The sequence below is a fragment of the Dendrobates tinctorius genome, unplaced genomic scaffold, assembly GCF_039654945.1.
Source record: "Dendrobates tinctorius isolate UK_male_01 unplaced genomic scaffold, ASM3965494v1 ptg000226l, whole genome shotgun sequence".
NCBI classification, from domain to species: Eukaryota; Metazoa; Chordata; class Amphibia; order Anura; family Dendrobatidae; genus Dendrobates; species Dendrobates tinctorius.
Window position 1 is genome coordinate 6774498 of NW_027361893.1, and position 25700 is coordinate 6800197.

Below are 25700 nucleotides of genomic sequence, written 5' to 3' on the forward strand. Positions count from 1 at the left end.
AGATCTGTATTCTTCCATCTGAGGTTGAAAACCCCCTAGAGGTTGTTTCCTATAGAATGATAAATCCGTGTCCCTTGTGATGGAGCCATGATGTAAAATTGCTTCTGTATTGCCTCTGGTCCTTTTGGGATGTATGGATGTCTTGGCAGAATCTCTCTGGCTATTTCTCTCTCTTAGTCTCTTTATATAGAGGCATGTAACCTATTTTTAGACTTAACAAGTGTCCCCCATTCAGCATTTACACAAAGGGTAAGAATGGACATGAGATCAAGTAGCATTACTTGATTATTTAAACTATTTGCATAGTTTTTCCCTCTCTACTTTCAAAGTCAACAATCTGGCTCCATAGCACAATGCATAATTAGCATCTCAGCAAACATCACTAGTGATCAAGGATAAGTGCACAATCAAAGTCAATATTACCGGCTTAAGGTATGGTCACAGTCAGCGATGCACCAGCGATCCCGACCTGCGATATGACGCGGTCAGGATCGCTGGTGCATCGCTAAGTGGTCGCTAGTGAGCTGCCACACAGGCAGATCTCACCTGCGACATCGCAGGGGTCGGGGGTCGCTACTTACCTGTCAGACGAGGCGATCCTGACCAAAGGTGACTCATCAGGAGACTATTTAATATTGACCTATATTCAAGCGAGACTAGAAAAAAAAAAATAAAATCATGTATCATGATATCCAAAACAGTCAGAAAACTAGCCACATATGGGCAGACCCCAGACTTCAAACCATATACTTCATAAGTTTATAAGCCACTCCAGTGACAGGAATAGAAAGTATGTGACATTCAGTATATACCGCTTAGGGAACACTGAACTTCCAGAGATCATTTCCATATTCTTACTAAATAATGGCACAGATCTCCCAGACATTATGGCTGCACATATCCCTAGTCTTTATAATGATATTGCACTCATTCCCTGACAGACCGCAGCATGGCCATTAGTTAGAAGCTGCTAATGATCTTTGGAGCAGGTAAGTTTTCCCTGAGTGGTATATATTGGGCCGTCTGAAAACGGAGTTTAGCCTGGGACAATTTGTCTGCACTACTAATTGACAGCTGTTACAATACCAAACTAGGGCAGTCCCTATAGGAGGAAAAACACAACAATTATACGGATTTTCACATACTTTCTATTCCTGACACTGGAGTGGCTTATAATGAAAGTATATAGTTTGAAGTCTGGGGTCTGCCAATATGTGGCTAGTTTTCTGACTGTTTCAGATAACATGATACATGATGTTAGAGTTTTCTTCATCTAGTCTCGCTTGAATATGGGTCAATATTAAATAGTTTCCTTATGAGTCGCCTTTGGTGAGGTCATTGAAACCCGTAGACATAAGAGGCTTGGAGAGTGAGTGTGTATACGTCACCTCACCCTATATACTGAGACATGTGGTGTAAGTTTCATCTATTAGTCACCTTCTGACTAACCTTCAGGGGGTGAATTATGGGTATAGTTTTACATTTGAAATTAATAAAGTGAGTTTTATCCATTTGTCAGCAAACATGAGGAATGACAAGAGGTAACCCATTAAGAAGATCCAATTTTGGTTAAAACTATTCCAACATTATGAACATAAAAAAGGCTTCTCCTCTCTGTGACGTCTCTGATGTTTAATAACAGTTGATTTCCAAGTAAAATACTTCCACATTAAGAAAATGAAAAAGACTTCTCCTCGGTGTGACTACTCTGATGTCTAACAAGATGATATTTCTGGTTAAAACATTTCCCACATTCTGAACAGGAAAAAGGCTTCTCCCCTGTGTGAGATCTCTGGTGCCTATCAAGATGCCCTTTCTGGTTAAAACATTTCCCACATTCTGAACATGCAAAAGGCTTCTCCCCTCTGTGAGTTCTCTGGTGGCTATCAAGAATCGATTTCCGGTTAAAACATTTCCCACATTCTGAACATGCAAAAGGCTTCTCTCCTCTGTGAGATCTCTGGTGGCTATCAAGAATCGATTTCCGGTTAAAACATTTCCCACATTCTGAACATGCAAAAGGCTTCACCCCTGTGTGGGTTCTCTGGTGATTAACCAAATCTGATTTCCGTTTAAAACATTTCCCACATTCTGAACATGAAAAAGGCTTCTCCCCTGTGTGAGTTCTCTGGTGGCCATCAAGAATCGATTTCCGGTTAAAACATTTCCCACATTCTGAACATGAAAAAGGCTTCTCCCCTGTGTGAGTTCTCTGGTGAGTAACAAAATATGATTTCCATTTAAAATATTTCCCACATTCTGCACATGAAAAGGACTTCTTTGCTTTAGGAGCAGTTTGTTTTTTAATGCCTCTTTTGTGACTTTGATTTTCCTTAGTAGTCGGTAATGAATCAGGAGACAGGACCTGTTTCATAGGATCAGATGACAGATCTTTGCTGTGAATGGATGACGGTATAACTGGAGTAACAGCAATCACTTCAGTTGTATCTTGCAGGATATCAAGATCGTCAAATTTGAAAATTGAAGATGTCAGCTGTCCCTCTGATTTCGTGGCACAGTCATCAGCTAAGAAAAAAAAATAATTATTTTGTAATAAAATATCCTTGAGTTTTATTTTTTGAACATTTCTACTTAAACTGTCCATAAAAATGGCAAGCTATGTAAAAAACGTTATTTACCAAGACAATGACAGTTCACAGTCCAATAGAAAACATTGTTGGATGAACCAGTAGTGTGTGGTGTTCAACTGTTTATTCATTCTGCCTCCCAAAAATAGAATTATAAGAAACCAATCAATATTATGAAGGCAAAAATAATACCAGTTCTCATCTCACAGTTCCCATTCAGGTCCATCATCTGTCAATGGAAAAACAGAGGTTCCCACACTATTAGTGGCTCAAAGGCTGTTGAAGAGCAACAAGGTTTCTAGAAACCAATCCAGCAAAATCCGCTCTCACTTCTGAGCCTTGCAGTGTGCTCAAACAACATATAGGATCCCTGTATTTAGCAATATTATAGTGAGAAGAATCCACCTAATTTATGGTGTGTGTCTCCTGGAACACAATCTGGGCACTATGTGTTGGGTAACAAAATGGCAAATGTGTAATTTTCACTCTCCAACATCCACTGCATGTTAATTTCCAGAAAGCGGCTGTGGAGTCAAAATATTCACCTTTCCTATAGATTATAACCCTCAGTGAATTAATTTATAAAGGATTTACTTATTTATTTATGAGGATTTCGACTATTCTGGTTTTCTGTAATTTAGTTATATTAGGGCTCCTGCATATGGTGTTTCCAATTTCATCTGGGATCTGTTCCTGCTGCCCAGCTGGAGTAATCTGCTCCCTACTTCAGTCAATGGGAAAGTACCACACCCTACTAAAGCTCAAAGCATATGGCCGGAATCTGCTAGATGCAGCATTGTTCTCCTTTGGTTCAGTCCTCTGTGATCAGCTCAAGGCATGTGCATTTCCTGTTGTGACCGTGGCCCGTTTACTGACTACTCTTGTGTCTTCGTATTCTGTATTCTGTCCTTCTGGTTCTGACCCAGCTACCAGACTATTCTTTTTGCCATCCAAAACCACAGAATAGCAGGTAACAGCATGGTCCAAGCCTAGGGGTCCCAGTGTAAGTCCATGTGCATTTAAGGATGTTAAAGTGCGATGAGCAAGGCAATCCTTGGGATATGGAAAGCAGAGAAGATAGAGCCAAGCATGTTCATGGTGGACATCTTTTCAGCTGCCAGGTGACCCAATACATTGTGTCTGCCAACTATTCCAGCTAGATCTGCATTCAAATAGCTAAATGGCGCTCCTTCCCTTCTGAACACTGCCATGTGCCCAGACAGTAGTGTACAATCGTGTGTAGGGTATCGTGCGAAGTTGGAAAATAATTTGTAAGATCCATTTGTTTTCTATTATCCTTTGTGAATAATTCCAAATCACCACATAAAGTGACACACGTCAGATTTTAAAAATGGGGCCTGATTAGGAACACAAAACTGGCTGCGGGAAGAGGATAAATCAGAATATTTTGGACACAAATTACTGTAATCACAAACTGTGACTACAGACAATAACATCTACTGAAATGATCAAACCCATCAGTCTTCATCAGTAATAAATGAGTAACTAGTGGTGAAACCTCTCTGGGATAATTAGTGTATGGGGCCCGGTGACTTCACAATCTAAACTATCGTAAGGTCCAATATTTTCTGTCAGATGAGTTTCAAGAAGAAATATTACACATTTAAAGAGAACTGTGTATAATAGTGCAGAGCTGAGATGTCTTAAAGGGAACCTGTCAGCAGGATTGTGTACAGTAACCTACAGACACTGTCAGGTCGGTGCCGTTATACTGATTACAATGATACCTTGGTAGATGAAATCAGTCTTGTGGTTGTTGTTTAATCTGAATTTGTAGTTTTTAGTTTATGAGATTCTTGTGCTCTGGGGCGGGGCTGTGGGCGGGGCTGTATGTGGTGCTCTGCTTACATATGCATCTGTATTGGCTTTTGACAGGTTACTGATCCCTCAGTGACCTGCTCTGCATTTTTACATAATTCATATATAATATTGTGAGGCTTAGAAAAAAAAAAAAAAACCAACCACAAGACGGATTTCATCACCAGATATCAATGTAATCAGTATAACAGCGCTGACCTGACACTATGTGTAGGTTGCTGTGTACAATCCTGCTGAAGGGTTCACCTTAAATTTAGATCTAAGGCAATGGAGAGCTTTTATTTACAGTAAGACTCTTATGCATTTGGAAAAAGCGATGGAGAGGTTTTTTTAAGACTATCAGTGAGCTACAGACTCACATAAGTGACGCAGAACAATCCCACCACAATCAATCACACAGAATGAGCAGGTAAAAAAAAAAAACACAGAATAAATAAAAATGCTACATCCCCAACAACAACTTATGCATGAGGGGAGAACTCCAACAGTAAACCGGAGTTGCACTCATTTATGATGGACCATTGGAGCCACTATGAGTCCTGAGCCCATCAGCCATGCACAGCTTAGAGATATATCATGGCATAAGTGTAATGGTTTTATGTAGTTTATCACAATCCTCCTTAAAATTTGTTAGTTTTAATACAAATTGAAAAGTCAGGATAAAGGGAAATTCTGTTGTTATTGTACAGAAATTCACACTTGGCCTCACTGCACATTTAATGATGTCGATCATAAAAGTGAAGTTTGGCCAGAAAGACTGGACCTGGTCTTGTAGGGACCATATGAGACATTCAGCAGCACACAAGGGAGAGAAGGTAGATTCATCCAATAAGATATCAGGGTTCTAGGAAGCCAACAGCATCATTACCCTCCAATTTCTCTTACAGGCCCATCAGAATACTTTTATTCAAGTGATTTTCTAACTTGTCAGCAGATCCTACATACACTGTCACTTTGCTTTGTAGTTTACAGACCTGGGCAGGTAAGGGTCTGCGTCTTCTAATCCCAGGAGCTAGGTGGATCCTCCAGGTGGTAAGTTCTATAGAAAAGGGCTTTCAATGCCAAAGGTCATTTGAACAGTTTTGAGTGGAGGAGAATGTTGTGGTCTAGAGGCAAAATGGTGATCTCATGATTGTGATACGGTCAGAAGACACCACCGACATAGCAGTAACAGACGGTGACTGAGAAGAATCTCAATGCAGGAATGAATGTGCTGTATGGATTTATGTCATTTTACATCAATTAAGGAATTTGCACCCCAGACCTTGCGGGGCCATCACAACACAGAACTCAGACCCCAATCAGAGGACAATAAAACATTCACACTCCTTATCTATGAACTGTTCCAATATTTATGGCCACAACTGTTTATCACTCTCTTATAATGATAGCTCTGCTTCACGTCTCTTGTCTTATCTATTGCATTATTTCTTTCTGTGCTGTGTTGTGTTGTGTATAAATATGTGATTCTTCAGATTTTGTATTATTCTATGCCTGATGAAAAGACCTGAGTAGTCTAGAAAGCTTGCAATTTGTTACCATCTTTTCAGTTAGCCATTAAAAGGCATCAACCACTGAGGACTCTCAATTCTAAATGTATTTCTCTCTACTGGCTAACACGGTACAAAGATACATATCTTTCCTGTAAGACGAATCTGTGACTTCTCTGCATTTAGTGGTTACTACTCACCTGGGTAGTCATATGTCGGAATCTCCTCTTTACACCTCTCATCACCCCTCACATATGTCTCTGTAGTATTAATATGGGTCAGATCTTCACCCTGAAACAAATATTGTAAAAGTCACAGACAGATGGAGAAGTCACATCTATGATCAGCTCTAATCCTGCCATCTCCACCGTTCTCATTACACAAGTATAAAACATATAATACTGGTGGATAAAACAAGACTGAGCACAAGACCTTCACAGCAGTCTACACATCATAGGGGAGGTCTCATGACACCTTCTCTCCATCTACCTGATGATCCTGAGGAGCATGGGGATCTTCTTGTTTACAGTCTTGTGGAAGAAGAGGACAGGGACATCTCTCTGGTGTTGTCCTCTTATTGGATAGAACTGGAGGAAACACATACAGGGACTGAATTAATTCTTTACATACAGATAATTATAGGCCATGTGTATTTAGTCCTGTCTATTACCTGATGATGTGAGGGGCTGGGGAACCTCCATCATGACGTCCTTGTACAGATCTTTGTGTCCTTCTAAATACTCCCTCTCCTCCATGGAAAAATATACAGCGATATCCTGACACCTTATAAGAACCTGACACATATAAAGATATCGTCATCCCTCAATCCCTTCATAGCGTTACTGTATAATGTCCCAGCATTCCCAGCAGTGTCACCTCTCCAGTCAGCATCTCATTCATCTTGTAGGTGAGTTCTAGGATCTTCTGGTGATTGATGTCCTCATGTATCAGGGGGTGAGGTGGAGGCCCAGTGATTGGGCTCAGGGGTCTTCCCCATCCCTCAGACACAGGGTCCTGACAGCGCTCACTAGAGGTCTTCTTCACTACTGTGTAATCCTGGTTATGGAGAGACACATTAATAAATCTCACTACAGACACTCCCAGAGTCCTCACCTCTCCAGTTCTGTCCAACTGTTATTCCCATAGATGAGAATGATGTAATGTGACGTCATCAGAATCTCTCACCTCTCCAGTAAGCTGGAAGAGGATCTCTAGGGTGAGGTGTAATATCCTCTCGGCCATCTTGTCTCTGTCCATATCCGTCTTTGATGGGTAAATCAGGAAAATTCTCTTATATAGAAGATCTTCACTGAGAGGATCCGATATTGTAGAGACCTGAATGAGAAGATGAGCCGATGTAACATCATAAAAATCCTGTGTAATAATACAACTACTGGAGATAATAAGGGAAATATATGAGGAAATTTATTATTTTTCAGTATTTAGTTTCCTTCTCTACATCTACTAATAAAACCTATATATTTAGGCCACAGACAACAAGCAGTTTCTCCCTCGGAGTCGGCAGCTGAATACGTTCCTCATAGACTCATCTTCCATAACGCTAATTCTCGTCTCATTTACCGACACTGGAATCGGCCTTAGCAATACTGCAGGAGATATTCATTACACGTGACAGGAGAAATAACTACTTCATGATGAGGACGACATCTTCATCTTCTACTACGGCTCTAGAAACATATTTGTCCAGAGTCCGTCACTGACTCCATCCCCACCGGCCGTCTATATGAAGGTTTCCCGTCTTCCCCGCACTGTAATCTTCTATCACATTAGATCTCAGGTCTGATTCACACACAGAAGTTTGAGGCTTTTATAAAAGGTTTTCTTGTTTTCATAAGCACAAAGGACAGAAATGATCTGATCCCAAAGTCTCCATGTAAAGTGTTTTATGGGGTTTATTTCTGGCTTTAGGCTTTCCTATATTACAAGAAAACACCAGAAAAAAACAGATATTAAAATGTTTCTAAAGAAAATTGACTCCAACAATTCTTGTAAAAATAAGAAAATATGGGAAAAGCAGAATACACATTTTATTTTTTCACACAATAAACAATTATTTTAAAAAAATGAACTCTTTTGGGCCCCAGAGCATAGATGTACTCCGCAGGGATGGCACAGGTGTGGCTGCAACAAAAACCCTGGCAGTTTAACTACTTGTTGCTGCTAAAGCAAACATGGCATCTAAGACATACTTCCCAACCTTTGAAGAAGGGAAAGAGGGAAAAAGGTTGCATCGCGCCGTGGCAAATTTTAGGCCACGCCTGACCACATCCATTTCCAACTAGTCACACCCTTGTTCATGCCCCAACCACACCCATTTAGCACTGCTGATCACACTGACTGGTACTGAGGGCATAGTGGCTGGCATTATGGGCACAGTGGCTGGTACTGTGGGCATACTGACTGGTACTGAGAAAAAGAAGGAAAGAACAGATAGAGAGAGAAAAAAAGAAAACAAAGAGAGAGAAAGAAAGAACAGAGAGAAACAAAGAGGGGAAAGAACGAAGAAGGAAAAGAAAAAGAAAGAAAGAAAGAAAGAACAGAGAGGGAGAGAGAAAGAGAGAGGGGAAGGAAAGAACAGAGAAAAAAGAAAACAGAGAGAGAGAGAAAGAAAGGAGAGAAAGAAAGGAGAGAAAGAAAGGAGAGAAAGAAAGAAGCAAGAAAGAAACAGAGAAAAAAGAAAGAACAGAGAGAAAAAGAAAGAGGGGACAGAAAAAAGAACAGAGAGAAAAAAGAAGGGAAAGAACGAACAGAGAGGGAGAGAAAGAGGGGAAAGAAAGAACAGAGAGAGAAAGAAAGAAAGCGAAAGAAAGAAACAGAGAGAGAAAGAAAGAACAGAGAGAAAGAAAGAGGGTACATAAAAAAGAAAGTTAAGATAGAAGGAACAGAGCGAGAAAGAAAGAAAGAAACGGGAAAGAAAGAAAGAAAGAACAGGGAGGGATAGAGATAGAAAGATGGGATAGAAAGAACAGAGAGAGAAAGAAAGAATGAAAGAGAAATAAAGAAACAGAGAAAGAAAGAAACAGAGAAAGAAAGAAACAGAGAAAGAAAGAACAGAGAGAAAGAAAGAACAAAGAGAAAGAAAGAACAGAGAGAAAGAAAGAACAGAGAGAGAAAGGACAGAGAGAGAAAGGACAGAGAGAAAGATAGAACAGAGAGAAAGAAAGAACAGAGAGAGAAAGGACAGAGAGAGAAAGGACAGAGAGAGAAAGGACAGAGAAAGAAAGAAGAGAGAGAAAGAGGGGAAAGAAAGAACAGAGAGAGAAAGAAAGAGGGGAAAGAAAGAACAGAGAGAGAAAGAAAGAGGGGAAAGAAAGAACAGAGAGAGAAAGAAAGAGGGGACAGAAAAAAAAGAACAGAGAGAGAGAAAAAAAAAAGAGGGGAAAGAAAGAACAGAGAGGGAGAGAGAAAGAGAGGGGAAAGAAAGAACAGAGAGAACGAAAGAAAGAGAAAGAAAGAGGGGAAAGAAAGAAAACAGAGAGGGAGAGAGAAAGAGGAAAGAACAGAGAAAGAAAGAACAGAGATAGAGAGAAAGAAAGAGCAGAGAGAAACAAATAGGGGACAGAAAAAAAAGAGGGGAAAGCAAGAAGGAACAGAGAGAAAGAAAGGGAAAAGAAATAAAGAACAGAGGGAGAGAGTAAGAAAGAGGGGAAAGAAAGAACAGAGAGAGAATGAATGAAAGAGAAAGAAAGAACAGAGATAGAGAGAAAGAAACAGAGAGAGAGAAAGAATGAAAGAGAAAAAGAAAGAACAGAGAGATAGAGATAAACATAGTAACATAGTTATTAAGGTTGAATGGAGACTTTAAGTCCATCTAGTTCAACCCATATCCTATCCTAACATGTTGATCCAGAGGAAGGCAAAAAAAAACCCATGTGGCAACAGTAAGCTTCACATTGGGGAAAAAAATTCCTTCCCGACTCCACATACGGCAATCAGACTAGCTCCCTGGATCAACGCAATATTAAGGAGACTAGTGTATATACCCTGTAATATTATACTTTTCAAGAAAGGCATCCAGTCCCTTCTTAAATTTTAGTAGTGAATCACTCATTACAACATCATATGGCAGAGAGTTCCATAGTCTCACTGCTCTTACAGTAAAGAATCCGCGTCTGTGAGTATGCTTAAACCTTCTTTCCTCCAGACGTAGAGGATGCCCCCTTGTCCCCGTCACAGGTCTAAGAGTAAAAAGATCATTAGAAAGGTCTTTGTATTGTCCCCACATATATTTATATATTGTAATAAGATCACCCCTAAGCCTTCGATTCTCCAAACTAAATAACCCCAAGTGTAATAACCTGTCTTGGTATTGCAGACCCCCTAGTTCCCTAATAACCTTGGTCGCTCTTCTCTGCACCCGCTCCAGTTCAGCTATGTCTTTCTTATACACCGGAGACCAGAACTGTACACAGTATTCTAAGTGTGGTCGCACTAGTGACTTATATAGAGGTAAAATTATGTTCTCCTCATGAGCATCTATGCCTCTTTTAATGCATCCCATTATTTTATTTGCCTTTGCAGCAGCTGCTTGACTCTAGCCACTAAATGAGAGTTTGACGTCCACCAATACACCCAGGTCTTTTTCATTGACAGTTTTGCCCAGTGTTTTACAATTAAGCACATAATTATACATCTTGTTCGATCTACCCAAGTGCATGACCTTACATTTATCCCCATTAAAGCTCATTTGCCATTTATCAGCCCAAGCTTCTAGTTTACATAAATCCTCCTGTAATATAAAATTGTCCTCCTCTGTATTAATTACCCTGCAGAGTTTAGTGTCATCTGCAAATATTGAAATTCTACTCTCTATGCCCCCTACAAGGTCATTAATAAATATGTTAAAAAGAAGCGGGCCCAAAACTGACCCCTGTGGTACCCCACTGCTAACCGTGACCCAGTCCGAGTGTGCTCCATTAATAACCACCCTTTGTTTCCTATCCCTGAGCCAGCTCTTAACCCACCTACACATATTTTCCCCTATCCCCATTGTTCTCATTTTATGTATCAACCTTTTGTGTGGCACCTTATCAAAAGCTTTTGAAAAGTCCATGTACACCACGTCCACTGCATTCCCTTGGTCCAGTCCGGAACTTACCTCTTCATAAAAGCTTATCAGATTAGTCTGACAGGAACGGTCTCTTGTAAACCCATGTTGATATTGGGTCATAAGGTTATTCTTCTCCAGATACTCCAGTATAGTATCTCTTAGAAAACCCTCCAGGATTTTACCCACAGTTGAGGTTAAACTTACTGGCCTATAATTTCCAAGTTCAGTTTTTGTCCCCTTTTTGAATATTGGCACCACATTTGCTATACGCCAGTCCTGTGGTACAGACCCTGTTATTATGGAATCTTTAAAGATTAAAAATAGTGGTCTATCTATGACTGTGCTTAATTCCTGCAGTACTCGGGGGTGTATCCCAATCCGGCCCGGGGATTTGTCAATTTTAGTGATTTGTAGACGCCCCCGTACTTCCTGCTGGGTTAAGCAGGTGACATTTAATGGAGAATTTTTATCCCTGATCATGTTATCCGTCATGGGATTTTCTTGTGTAAATACTGTTGAAAAAAAGTTATTTAGCATATTGGCTTTTTCCTCATCCTCATCCACCATTTCACCCAGACTATTTTTAAGGGGACCAACACTATCATTTTTTAGCTTCTTACTATTTATGTAGTTAAAGAATATTTTGGGGTTATTTTTACTTTCTCTTGCAATGAGTCTCTCTGTCTCAATCTTTGCTGTCTTGATTTGCTTTTTACAGAATTTATTTAATCTTCTGTATTTATTTAATGCCTCATCACTACCTACTTGCTTTAATTCTCTAAATGCTTTATTTTTTATCTCTTATTGCGCCCCTTACAGCTCTATTTAGCCATAGTGGTTTCCTCCTACTTCTCGCATGTTTATTCCCATACGGTATATATTGTGCACAGGTCCTATTCAGGATGCTAATAAATGTCTCCCATTTTCTTTGTGTATTTTTATGTCTCAGGATATTGTCCCAGTTAATTGCACCAAGATCATCTCTCATCCGTTGGAAATTTGCCTTCCTGAAGTTTAGTGTCCTTGTAACCCCTCTACTACACATCTTATTAAAGGATACATGAAAACTTATTAATTTGTGATCACTATTACCCAAGTGACCCTCAACCCTTACATTTGATATGCGGTCTGGCCTGTTGGTTAATATTAGGTCTAGCAGTGCCCCCCGTCTTGTTGGGTCCTGAACCAGTTGTGAAAGGTAATTGTCTCTCATCGTTGTCAGAAACCTATTACCCTTGCTGGAACTGCAGGTTTCGGTTCCCTAATGTATTTCAGGGTAGTTGAAGTCCCCCATAATAATGACTTCTCCTTGAGTCGCTGCTTCATCTATTTGCTTTATGAGGATATTCTCTGTAGCTTCCATTATTTTTGGAGATTTATAACAAACCCCTATCAGTAATTTATTATTTTTCCCCCCTCCCCTTATCTCTACCCACAGGGACTCTACATTTTCATTAGATTCATATATATTATCACGAAGGATGGGTTTTAAGGATGATTTTACATATAAACACACGCCTCCCCCTCGCTTATTTGTTCGGTCATTTCTGAACAGATTATAGCCCTGTAAATTAACAGCCCAGTCATGGCTCTCATCCAGCCATGTCTCAGTTATCCCCACCATGTCATAATTATGTTCCAACAACATTAACTCCAATTCCTCCATTTTGTTGGCGAGACTTCTGGCATTAGTATACATGCACTTTTTGTATCTCTCTGTACCTCTATTCTTTCTTAAATTATTAACTGTTCTAACCCCACCCCCCATGCCACCCCCACCCCCACCCCCAATGTCATTATTTGTGCCCAGGTCTCTATCTGCACTGTCTTCCCCTCCTATAAAAGGAATACCCTCCCCCCGTCCCTAGTTTAAACACTCCTCCAACCTTCTAGCCATTTTCTCCCCCAGCAGAGCTGCACCCTCCCCATTGAGGTGCAGCCCATCCCTAGCGTAGAACCTGTAGCCAACTGAGAAGTCGGCCCAGTTCTGCAGGAACCCAAACCCCTCCTTCCTACACAAATTCCTGAGCCACTTATTAACCTCCCTAATCTCCCGTTGCCTCTCTGGTGTGGCACGTGGTACAGGAAGTATTTCCGAAAATACCACCTTGGAGGTCCTTGCTTTAAGCTTACAGCCTAATTCCCTGAAATCATCTTTAAGGACCTTCCACCTACCTCTAACTTTGTCATTTGTGCCAATGTGCACCATGACCGCTGGATCCTCTCCAGCCCCTCCCAGTAATCTGTCAACCCGATCAGCGATGTGTCGGACTCGAGCGCCAGGTAGGCAGCACACCGTTCGCCGATCCCTGTCTTTGTGACAGATTGCCCTATCTGTTCCCCTAATAATTGAGTCTCCCACTACCAGAACCTGTCTGGCCTGCCCTGCTCTCCTATTTCCCCCCTTACTGGAGCAGACACTCCTCCGGCTTTCAGAGGACATGCCTTGCTGCAGCAGTGCTACTCCTGCACTAACACTCCCCTCATCTGCCAACTTAGCAAACTTATTGGGGTGTGCCAGATCAGGACTAGCCTCCCTGGTGCTCTTCCCTCTACCCCACCTTCTAACTGTCACCCAGCTAGCTGCTTCATTGTCCTGCAGCTCCAACCTAGCATCCCCCCCTCATCTATCCCATTGAGCGTCTGCTCAGTGAGCAGAAGACTCCTTTCCATATTGTCTATGGATCTCAGTGTTGCCAGCTGCACATTTAGATCCAGTATCTGGGCTTCCAAATGCACAACGTGCTCACATCTCGCACAGCAGTATGCACCCTCGACCGGCTGTTCAAGGATTTCATACATGCGGCAAGACGTGCACTGGATGGCATTGGCAATAGTGGAGCACATCCTAATGGGGATTGCACCAGACAATAAGATAAGCAAAAATAAATTAAAAAAAAAAAAAAAAAAAGTATTAATATAACAGCAATTCAGTAAGACCTTCCTTGGAAACTCTCTGAATCTAAAAAGTCACTGAATTTCAAGTCACACACTTACCACAGTTCGCACTTACGCTCAGGTCACACTCAGCTCGTTCACACTCGCTCAGGCAGAAGATTTAAAAGAGTTTTTTTTTTTTTTTTTTTTCCCCTTTTACCAGCACACCACCTTGCTGCTCAATGCACTTCCAAAAGGAGTTGAGCCAGAACCAGCTGCCCCTTATAAACCCTTAATTACTGTATGAACTCCCACCCTTAATTAACCCCTTGTGAATATAGTTACACCTCAAGATTTAAATGCAATATAGTTTACCCTTAAAAACACAGATAGTAAAATAAGAGATTAACCCTGAAGAGAGAAAATATAGGTTAAACAAGCCCCCAAAGCCCCGCAAAAATTGAACAGGTAGAAAGCACTCAGCAACTTACAATTCAGCAACTCACACAGGTATTTGTTAAAGGTTTTCCAAATACCTCTTCACTGAATTTCAAGTCACACACTTACCACAGTTCGCACTTACGCTCAGGTCACACTCAGCTCGTTCACACTCGCTCAGGAAGATTTAAAAGAGTTTTTTTTTTTTTTTTCTCCCCTTTTACCAGCACACCACCTTGCTGCTCAATGCACTTCCAAAAGGAATAAGAATAAATAATAAAGAAAGAATAAACAGAGAGAAAGAAAGAATAAACAGAGAGCGAGAATGAAAGAGAAAGAAAGAGGGGAAAGAAAGAACAGAGAAAGAGGGGGAGAGAAAGAGGGGAAAGAAAGAACAGAGAAAGAAAGAAAGATTCTATAAAGATACTATAGCAGCCCGGCTCCCATTGTAGTGCCCACCAGAGCCTCCCAGTGCAGGACATATCATGATCAGCTCACATGGCCGACATCCCTGAGTCCAAGGCGATCCCGCTTTCCGCGCTGTTGGAGGAGGACAGTGATGGATCTGAAGCATACCCTGAAGAGCCTCCATGGTTCAGTCACAATCTTCTCCTGAAATTATATAATTTCCGGTCAGCTTCTAGCTCGTCACATCCGAGTGGCACGTCACTTGGGAATTCTAAAGTGCTCCTCGGGGCTCCGTCGTGTACTCTTGTGTCAGTGTGAAAAGTAAGCTCCCGGCCGGGGCAGTGGGGCAGACTCTCTCTCAAAATCGTGACTGTCCCGCTGGATCCGGGATGTTTGGGAGGTATGAATGCTCCCCACCAAACACCTCGTACACTCACAGTTCCACTTTGTATGCCTTGTACACACACGGCGCCGCTCCGTACACCTCGCACACACGGCTCCACTCAGTACACACATGGCTCCACTCCGTAAACCTCCTACACATGCGGCTCTGATCCATACACCTTGTATACACGCGGCCACGCTCTGTACACCTTGTACACACATGGCTCCACTCCATAAACCTTGTACACATACGACTTTGCTCCATACACCTCGGGGACACACACGGCTCCGCTCCGTACACCTCGTACACACACAGCTCTGCTCCGTACATCTAGTACACACACGACTCCACTCCGTACACCTCGTACACACATGGCTCTGCTCCGTACACATCTCTGCTCTGTACACCTCGTACATACGCAGCTCCGCTCCATACACCGCGTACACATGCGGCTCGGCACACCCCGTACACACACGGCTCCATTTCGTAGATCTCGTACACACACGGCTCCGCTCTGTACACCTTGCACACAGGGCTGTGGAGTTGGTATGCCAAACCTGTGACTCCGACTCCTCAATTTCCCCTACACCGACTCCAACTCCATGACTCCAACTCCCACATATATTGCTTATATTTAAGTGAAAAATTAGACATTAAATCATTTTTATGATACAATAATCAAGATATTTAGATAGAACATAATATTTATTGGAATACATCTTTAGAACACAAAAAACTGTAATAAATTATAAATATGTAATACACTATGTAATATCGAATATATATATATATTCAAACAATGTAAAGAACATATAGCCAGCTCACCATAAAGGAGTTCCTCATCGGTGTTCACCTTATATTCTGCACGGATCCAGGCAGGGAGTGTGCCCCAACAAATAGAAATATGAGAGAATTGGGATCCAGCAAAAACATGAAAGTTCACCAGAATTATAAATTCTTCTTCTTTATTTATCCTATTTTTTTCAAAAAAGGACCGTGAAGAAGGCACATAGTGCTGAAACATGTAGTCCCTTTGCTGGAATGTTACCAATTGTTTGGAGTTCCTCATACATTTTTTATATGAATTAATGGATAAATAAAGAAGAAGATTTTATAATTCTGGTGAACTTTCATGTTTTTGCTGGATCCCAATTCTCTCATTATATATATATATATATATATATATATATATATATATATATATATATATATATATATATAGTGTGTGTATATATACTGTATATATATAACACTATGTAATAAACTATAAGTGGCAAAAAGCAGTTTTCAACAAAAACATACTAAATAACATTTGTGCAGTCTATGAATTTGTTCTAAGAAATAAAATTGCCTCCATCAGATCCTCCTTCATCGATGACCTCAAATCTGACCTAATAATTTTAAGGCCAGATAACAACCTCTCTACACTAACTTGGGTTGGAGGCAAAGCCGTAACCACATGGGCAACATTCTCTAACAATTTCCGGGTATAAAGGAATTGCCTCATGCACAGTCAGTTTTGATGAAAGGTTGAATTTTTCTATTTCTTTGAGAGCAAGTGAAACATTTTGCTGAAATAAGGTCAATCTGCTTGCTATAGGAGACAGAGTTAAATCTTTTTCCTTGCAGCAACGCTTTGCCTGCTCCATGTCATCCAAATACTTGTCAAAGTCAAACTCCTCATCTGATGAGGATGAAGATATGGCAGCAGTAGCACTGTCAGGACCAGTGTCCTGTTGCGCCTGGCAATCCTCCTGTAGGCCACTCTTCCTAACTGCTACCTCAGTCAGAGCTTCTTTTCCTTTAGTAAGCTGTTGATCATTAAGCAATATACGATGACTTGGGTCCACATAAACAGCTGCCAGAAAAGTTTTATTTTCCAATAGCTGTGTCTCTCTCCGTTTCATTGAAGCAGAAATGCCATCTGCGATTAAACAGCAAAATAGCAAGTTCTTCCGCTCCCTCATGAAAATGCCAGGAGTTAAATCCTCAGCTTGTAATTTTTTAGTCACAGTAAATGGGTGATTAAGCAATTCCTTCAATTCAGCCACCTGTGTCCATTGACCTTCATTTAAGGTTACCTGAGGGTTCGCCATATCTATAAGAAATGGTTTTAGTTGATCAACAATTGCCCTTTTCCAGCACGTCTCTTCAAGATGGAATCAATTTTAGGGGTTCTGGCAGCAATAACCAATTTCCTCACTTTTCCAATCAGATTTCCAGCATGTCCCTCTTGCAGACTATCTCTTATTGCCAGCTGCAGCGTGTGCACAACACAGCGCATGTGATGAATAGGAAAGTGCTTTGAAGCAGCTTCAACAAGATCACCTATTTCTGCAGTATAATTTTGCTGTTCTTCTGTAGTAATATCTGTTTGTTCCTCAGTTACATGAACAGCACTGTGGCCTTCCATCTCAAACATACTGAATCCTAAATGTTCCTCTAGCTGTTGTTCATTACTCTCATTCATCAGTGTAATTGTACTTATGTTTGAAGCATTGTCCGTTACAATAGCAATAACCTGTTCTTTTTTGAGTTTGTAATCTTGCAGAAGTTTTTCCACTAAGGCCTGGAGAAACTGGCTGCTGTGATGAGCTTTAGTATCTTTTACTGCCAGCGTGTTGATAACAATTTTTGTTGTCACAAACATATCGAAAATTGATGGCAAACTAGTTCACTCTGTGACGTGTGCAGGCATCCATTGTAAGAAACATGAAGAGTCTTTTGAGAGTCTTTTTAAGATCTTCCTTTTGTTTAAGGGCTTCTTCAATCACTAATTTTCTAATACTTTCTCTTTCCAGAGAAACACCAAGTTTGCGGCCATTTCTCCAATAAGAGCTGTAAAAGCTGGCCGTGCAAATAATGTTAATGGTACACCGTCCTTCACAACAAGCTGTATAAGCTGTCTTTTAATCATATCTGCTGTCATTGTTACAGTCATAAGTTGAGGATCCAAGAAAAGCACTTCTGAGCATCCGCGCTGCTTTAGTGATAAGAATTCTTCAGAAATCCATATAAATCTTTCAAGTTCTTTATTATATGTACTACAGAAACTACGCGTTTCGAGGTGACAAACCGCACCTCTTCTTCAGGTTACAGTACAGAGTTGTGATCGGTCTATACAAATGACAGCTTTATATGCTGTGTGGGCGTAACCCCCCGTTGTGAGAGAAGGGCGTCAACCTGCACATACTGCACATAAAGATATTTGGAAAAGACAAGCAAAGTGACATATATATATAGAAAAACATATATTCGGGATCGTGATAGTATTGTGTATCCTATTCAGACAATCAATGCAATAATATGGACTTTTATAATTGAATAAAAAGAAATATATGAAATATGTAGAACACAAAAAAAAAAGGAACAAGAGAGGATAAGAACCAGTTTCATTGTGGTGAGTTTGAGACAAATGTCTGGCGGCTTCACCACTGAGCTATCATGACTGATGAGCTACCAGTGGTGAGGAGTAGTGGAGAGTAATTACTCATGTGATATAACTAGTGAAGATAGAGTGTGCAAAAAGTTTCCTTTCACCAATAGTAGTGATAAATGGGAGTGTATAAAAGGAGCTATATTTGGAGAAATTGTGTATTTTTGGTGAAAGGAAACTTTTTGCACAATTTCTCCAAATATAGCTCCTTTTATACACTCCCATTTATCACTACTATTGGTGAAAGGAAACTTTTTGCACACTCTATCTTCACTAGTTATATCACATGAGTAATTACTCTCCACTACTCCTCACCACTGGTAGCTCATCAGTCATGATAGCTCAGTGGTGAAGCCGCCAGACATTTGTCTCAAACTCACCACAATGAAACTGGTTCTTATCCTCTCTTGTTCCTTTTTTTTTTGTGTTCTACATATTTCATATATTTCTTTTTATTTAATTATAAAAGTCCATATTATTGCATTGATTGTCTGAATAGGATACACAATACTATCACGATCCCGAATATATGTTTTTCTATATATATATGTCACTTTGCTTGTCTTTTCCAAATATCTTTATGTGCAGTATGTGCAGGTTGACGCCCTTCTCTCACAACGGGGGGTTGCGCCCACACAGCATATAAAGCTGTCATTTGTATAGACCGATCACAACTCTGTACTTGAACCTGAAGAAGAGGTGCGGTTTGTCACCTCGAAACGCGTAGTTTCTGTAGTACATATAATAAAGAACTTGAAAGATTTATATGGATTTCTGAAGAATTCTTATCACTAAAGCAGCGCGGATGCTCAGAAGTGCTTTTCTTGGATCCTCAACTTATGATACCTAGTGGACGCTGTCCACCTGCACGAGCTCTGCAGCAGCTATATGACTGCAACAAACGTTGAGAGTGGTTGTGTCTGAACACAACCCATAAAGGGTGAGTACTCCAGAGTACTTTTATATTTTAATTGATTTATACCAGGTGAAGCCCTATGTCTGCGCCCCCGCCCTTGTTTTCTCTTATACAGTCATTGTTACAGTAACTTTGTCACTTACAAAATATCTTGTTAATGATGTTTGAGACGCTCTTTTCTCCTCCTTTGCCTGGCAGGAAGTGTTAGTCTGTGTGCTACCCGGCTTTCATTCTTTTTGGTACAGATAAGATATGGAGACAGATATGGATAAATGGATATATAGATAGAGCAGATTTCTAATCTGCTTTTGCTATTGAAAACATTATCTATGAGCTCAAAAACCTTTCAGGTGATGCGGTTTTTTAAAAAGCTGATCTGCTTTTGCAGATAAAAAACGTATCCACAAAAAACGCAGCAAAAACGCTGTGTGTGAATGTAGCCTTAAATCAGGAAAAGAACAGTCATTTATAGGACATTTCCTAACTTTCCCAAATTCCTATGAAAAAATATTCAGAATATTCTGCATTGAACTACTGTACCCAATTTATTATATATTTTAGGAGTCGGAGTATGTCCATTTTAAACCGACTCCAACTCCGACTTCACTAAAATGAGCACCGACTTCGACTCCACAGCCCTGCTTGCACACACGCAGCTCCGCTCCGTATACATCTCTGCTCCGTACACCCTATACACACGCGGCTCCGCTCTGTACACCTCGTACATACTTGACTCCGCTCCGTACACATGTCCGCATCGTACACCTCATACACACACAGATCCTCTCCGTACACCGCGTACACATGCGGCTCCGCACATCCCGTACACACACGGCTCCATTCCGTAGATCTCGTACACACACGGCTCCGCTCTGTACACCTTGCACACACGCGGCTCCGCTCCATACACTTCGTACACATGCGGTTCCGCTCCGCACACCTCGTACACACGCGGCTCCGCTCCGCACACCTCGTACACGTGCGGCTCCGCTCCGTACACCTCGTACACGTGCGGCTCCGCTCCGTACACCTCGTACACGTGCGGCTCCGCTCCGTACACCTCGGACACGTGCGGCTCCGCTCCGTACACCTCGTACACGTGCGGCTCCGCTCCGTACACCTCGTACACGTGCGGCTCCGCTCCGTACACCTCGTACACGTGCGGCTCCGCTCCGTACACCTCGTACACACAGGGCTCTGCTCCGCACACCTCGTAAACGTATGGCTCCACACACCCCATACACACATGACTCTGCTCCGTACACCTCATACACACTCGGGCTCTGCTACATCCACACTGTAAACCCCTCCTGACCCCACACAAACTTCCCCTCATCCAGCACCATGACAACCAGCACAGCAGAGTCCTGCACACACTGAGGCCCCTGATCATGTGACCCCTGACTCCTTCCCTCCTGTGACCTCATCACAGGTCCTGTGTGCACAGAACAGACCAATGACATCATTGCTGGGATTTATCAGTGAGGCGCTGCGGTGGCCGCTGGGTCTCTCTGGGAGGGCGAGGGTGGGTAGGTGCATGGGGGAGCGTGGTGGCTCAGTGCAATGCGGGAAAAATAAGCTCCCGGGCGGGACATCGGGGCAGACAGTCAAAATTGGGACTGTCCCGCCAGATCCGGGACGGATGGAAGGTATGTCTAAGGCTACTTTCACACATCAGGTTTTCGGTGTCAGGCGCGATCCGGCGTCGTGCCGGAATGCCGGATCCGGCAAATGTTTTGTAAAACCTGATGTGCCGGATCCGGTTTTCTGCCGGATCCGTCTTGTTCTTGACAGACAAAACCGGATCCGTCTCATCCGGTTCATCCGTTTTTCTATCCGTTTTTTCGACAGATTACGCCGGATCCGGTTTTTAAAATTGACCCTTGTGGCCTTCCGAACGGGATTGGCTACTGGAAAACTATATATAGCATGTTCCTACAGCCCTTCTTTGACAGGTTGTAGAGAAGAAAGTGCAGGTTGGAGAGAAGAGCAAGTTACTGGCGAAGATGGATGTTGTCATTGGAAATATTACCACTAGAAGTTCTGTGACGGTTTCAGGGACAATTTTCCACTATACTTTATGTCACCTCAAGGCAGAGTACACTGGGATGACAGAGTGTGAGAGATTTTTGCCCTAAACTTGTGTACCTTCTGGACCAACAGTATATACCTTTGCCAACCAAAGTTGGCTATCTTGTCATGGTCTTACTATTTTTAGCTTTAGGCCACAGGTGTGTACCTGGTTGTGTTTTATGCAAAGTATTTCACCTTTTAACAAAAGTTGTGTACATTGGTAGGAAATCACCAACAATAAACACAACTTTTTAAGTGAAATACTTTGCTTCAAACACAACCAGGAACACAACTGTGGCAAAAAGCTAAAATTTACCCACAGTTATATACCTAGTTTTGAATACCTTTTTACCTTTGAAATACCCTGTATGTAACCTTTTTTTTAAACATAGTTCGCCGCAGAAAGAAATGACAAACAACCATTGTGAAACGATAATTTAACTTTTATTTAAAATTTTTTTTTTTTTGTAAAATGTTTTTAAAGTGCAAAAAACTTTTTTAATAAAGGTTTTAAACCCAATGGGCATTTTTATTAAAAAACACACATTACAAATCTGTGTAGTGTGGGGTGGAAATACTGCTGGAGGGGCTGCTGGACACTTCGACACTGGGTGTGTGGAGAGAGGACTGGGATCGTGGTGGGGAAGGAACAGTTAGAGGTGAAGGTGTGGAAAAAGCTACAGAATGGGTGGACATGTGGGAGGCAGAAGAGGTGGTGGGCGGTGGAGTGGAGGGTTGGGCAGGGACTGTAGGAGCAGATGATGTTGATGGAAAGTTGTATGGGGAAGGAGTTTGGTACGGGGAAGGAGTTTGGTACGGGGAAGGAGTTTGGTACGGGGAAGGAGTTTGGTACGGGGAAGGAGTTTGGTACGGGGAAGGAGTTTGGTACGGGGAAGGAGTTTGGTACGGGGCAGGTTGCTGGAAGTGGGGAGATGTCTGGTACTGGGGAGGTTGCTGGTACTGGGGAGGTTGCTAGTATGTAATAGGAGGGGGAGGATGGAAAGTGGCTGGAGGGGGTGCAGATGTAATAGGAGGGGGAGGATGGAAAGTGGCTGGAGGGGGTGCAGGTGGAGGAACTACAGTGGTGGGAGGTGGAGGTTGGGAGGTAACCTGCTGTAGAGCACCGTGGCACGAATGCATTACATGCATCTGCTGGGTAGGAGATAGTGTTGCCATGCGCTCCACAACAGACCTGAAAAAGGTGTGGTTTGGCGAAGATCTTGCTTCTGAATGCATGGTTTGCAGAAGTGTCTTCACCTCCAGAATGCTGGAGTTGATCTGCTGAAAGCCTGCGGAGATTTGCTCTGACAAGACTTTTAGACAGTTCTGGAAAGATGCATTCAGATGCAAGAACTCTTGCGCATAACTCTTTTCCTGACCCCTCTGCCGCTGTCGCCCAGTACCCGCAGGTGTACTAGAGGTGGCAGGGGCAGAAGGGTGGGGTAAAGGGAAAGCGATCTCCTCACCAGCAGCTTCATGTAATGTAGGCGGCCACGATGCTCCTGTGCTGGTGGATGGGACAGATGGGTCGAATGTGTGGGAAGGCTGGGAAGGTGCAGATGTACCGGGGCGGTCGAAGTGTCCCTCGGTGCCGGTCTCCTCAGGGATCGCCTCAGAAGGGTCCAATCGTGCAGGCTCCCGAGTGCTGCTCACCGTGCTGTGAAATAAAGAGAAAAAAAAACAATTAAAATACTGACATGGTATGGCCCTGGCTGAAAAAAAAAAAAGTTACATCTAACATTTTTTTTCACATGTGGTGTGTAATATTTACCTTCTAGTGACCATTGTTTCCCGGAGGAACGACAGGGCTTGTGCATACTTGTACTTGCTCCTGCGTCCTCCAGATCCACTCGGGGCCCGCATCTCTTTATTGAACTCCTTCTTGAAACGATCCCTCACAGACCGCCACCGATTCACAATTCTGTTCCCTGAAACGAGAAAGGAGTGGTTAGTATACAACATCAGTGTTTAACAAACTCCAGTCCTCATGGTCCCCAGGGGTCATGTTTTCAGGATTTCCATAGTAAATAGAAATCCTGAACACATGATCCGTGGGGACCACGAGGACTGGAGTTCGGGAAACACTGGTTTACATCAAGCAACCGGTACTGTATATACTTACGCTCTTTAATCTGGGCCCGAACATCGAGGTCCTCCCAGCGGCCCACAAGGAGCGAACAGATTTCCTCCCAGAGTCGTCGGGTAACGATAAGGTCAGCGTGGCGGCGGTCAGCCATATTCCAGAGCGGCTCCCTTTCTCTGACGAGATCGATGAGGTGGTCCACATCGAGTCCTCCATCCTCACCGTCAGAGTCGGGAGCACGCTGTGAAGGCTGTTAAAGAAAAAGACAAAAATAACATAATTAGCCTCCACAAAAGAAATGAAATAAAAAGTGCAAAAAAACAAAGCAAAAATATTTATACTTACACGCTGGTGACCGCCGCGTTGCTGTCGCCGACGACCCTGGGAGGCACTGCGAGGACCTCTTGGCCGAGCACCAGATTGGGAAGACTAGAGAAGAAAACAAAAAATGTTATGTCTTTGGATGTAGGCATTTGTTTGCTGTGTGTGGTCTGCAGAACATTGTTTTCTATGTGTTGTGTGTAGTGTGATGTTGTGTTTCTGCGTTTGATGCAAAAAACTTACCAATTGTGAGCCCACTCCAGGTGTCTGTCCACCCCTTCCTTCTTCTGGGAGCTCCTCTTCATCTTGTGATTCCTGTTTTGAAATAAAAGGCAATGAATAGACATATATTACAGAGATGATGGATTTTGGAAATAAAAACTTACCGTCAAACGCTGACGATGCGAGGGAGGGCTCCCAGAAGAAGATGTGCTGTCCTGTTGATGGCCAGACTCCATGGCTGTGGGTATTGCTGCTGCTGTTGCTGCTGCCAGTGATGCCATTTCTGCTGCTGCTGCTGCATCTCTTGGGCGGCTGTTGAATAAAGAGAAACAAAGGGCCAATGAATATCTTGATATTCCTCGGCCCTAGTTTGGAGGAATGGGGGATTTGATAATTACCGTCTCTCATCTGCTGCTGGACTCCCCTCCTCAGCATGTTCCATTTACTGCTCCATTTGGGGTGGTGGTGGTGCTGATGGTGCTGCAGTGGTCTCCTGCCTTCTCCTGCTGCGCTTGGTTGCTTTCTTGGGTGGCATGTTGGGTGTGGCTGTGGGTCCCACTGTCTTGCTTTTATATATGTCTTGTGGGCAGAGCTACTGAGCATGCTCAGACCAAAAAAACCGGATCCGGCCACTCAGGCGCATTGCGGCGCTCATAGGCTTTCATTGTGTGAAAAAGAGACAAAAAACGTTACAGTAGCCGTTTTTTCCAGACGCCGGATCGCGACACATTGCCGGATCCGGCGAAAACCGGATGAAACGCATGGCCATCCGGCGCCATCCGGCGCAAATGCAAGTCAATGGGGGGGAAACCGGATCCGGCATTGCATTTCGCCGGATCCGGTTTCTGTCAAAAGCGCCGGATCACGCCTGACGGCGAAAACCTGATGTGTGAAAGAGGCCTAAGAAGGTGTGACAGAGTTTGGCTGAATCCCCTCCTCCCCCAAGTACTCGATAGTATGGGGCAGCCAAGGTATTACGATACTTACATGCCTAATAATAGTGTCTGGGACTGCAATGTACGAAGATCTATTAGTCTGAGCCAGAGGCAGCACCCAATAAGTTACCTTTTATCACCCCCATACACATTAGACTAAAGTTACATGAAATGAACAAGAAAATCCAGCTTCTTAGTTCCTGAAGAACTTTTCTTTAAGCTGGATTTTCTTGTTCATTGGATTTCTCTCCTGCTGCACTGCAGGTCTCCGTGCTCGAGCTCCTGGAGTACAAGAGGGGTGAGCTGACTTTTTCTTTTTCAAAGTTACATGAAAGCACTGATTTTGGGGGGTTTGGCTGACTATATAATGTTTTTTGGGGCCTCCCGACAGATGAGGGCAGGGCAGAGAAGGATCTGGCATCCAGAATTTCAGAGGCTAATCCATTTTTTCTTCCTGTAGATAATGCTCCTCTAGAGGACTCTGGAGGTGACTCTCTCTTACAGACCACAGAAAAGCTGGAATATTTGTGTATGGGACAGTTGGGAGAGATAGCCGTCTGCCAAATAACCGTACAGCCAACAAGGGCTGGCACTAGGAATTTCGGGGCCCCAAACTGG

General features: G+C 42.6%; 1 pseudogene; it reads right to left on the reverse strand.

The window, feature by feature from the left end:
• LOC141059268 (uncharacterized) overlaps positions 1–7284 on the reverse strand; it is a 285741-nt pseudogene extending 278457 nt beyond the window's left edge.
• Positions 7285–25700: the final 18416 nt, after the last annotated feature.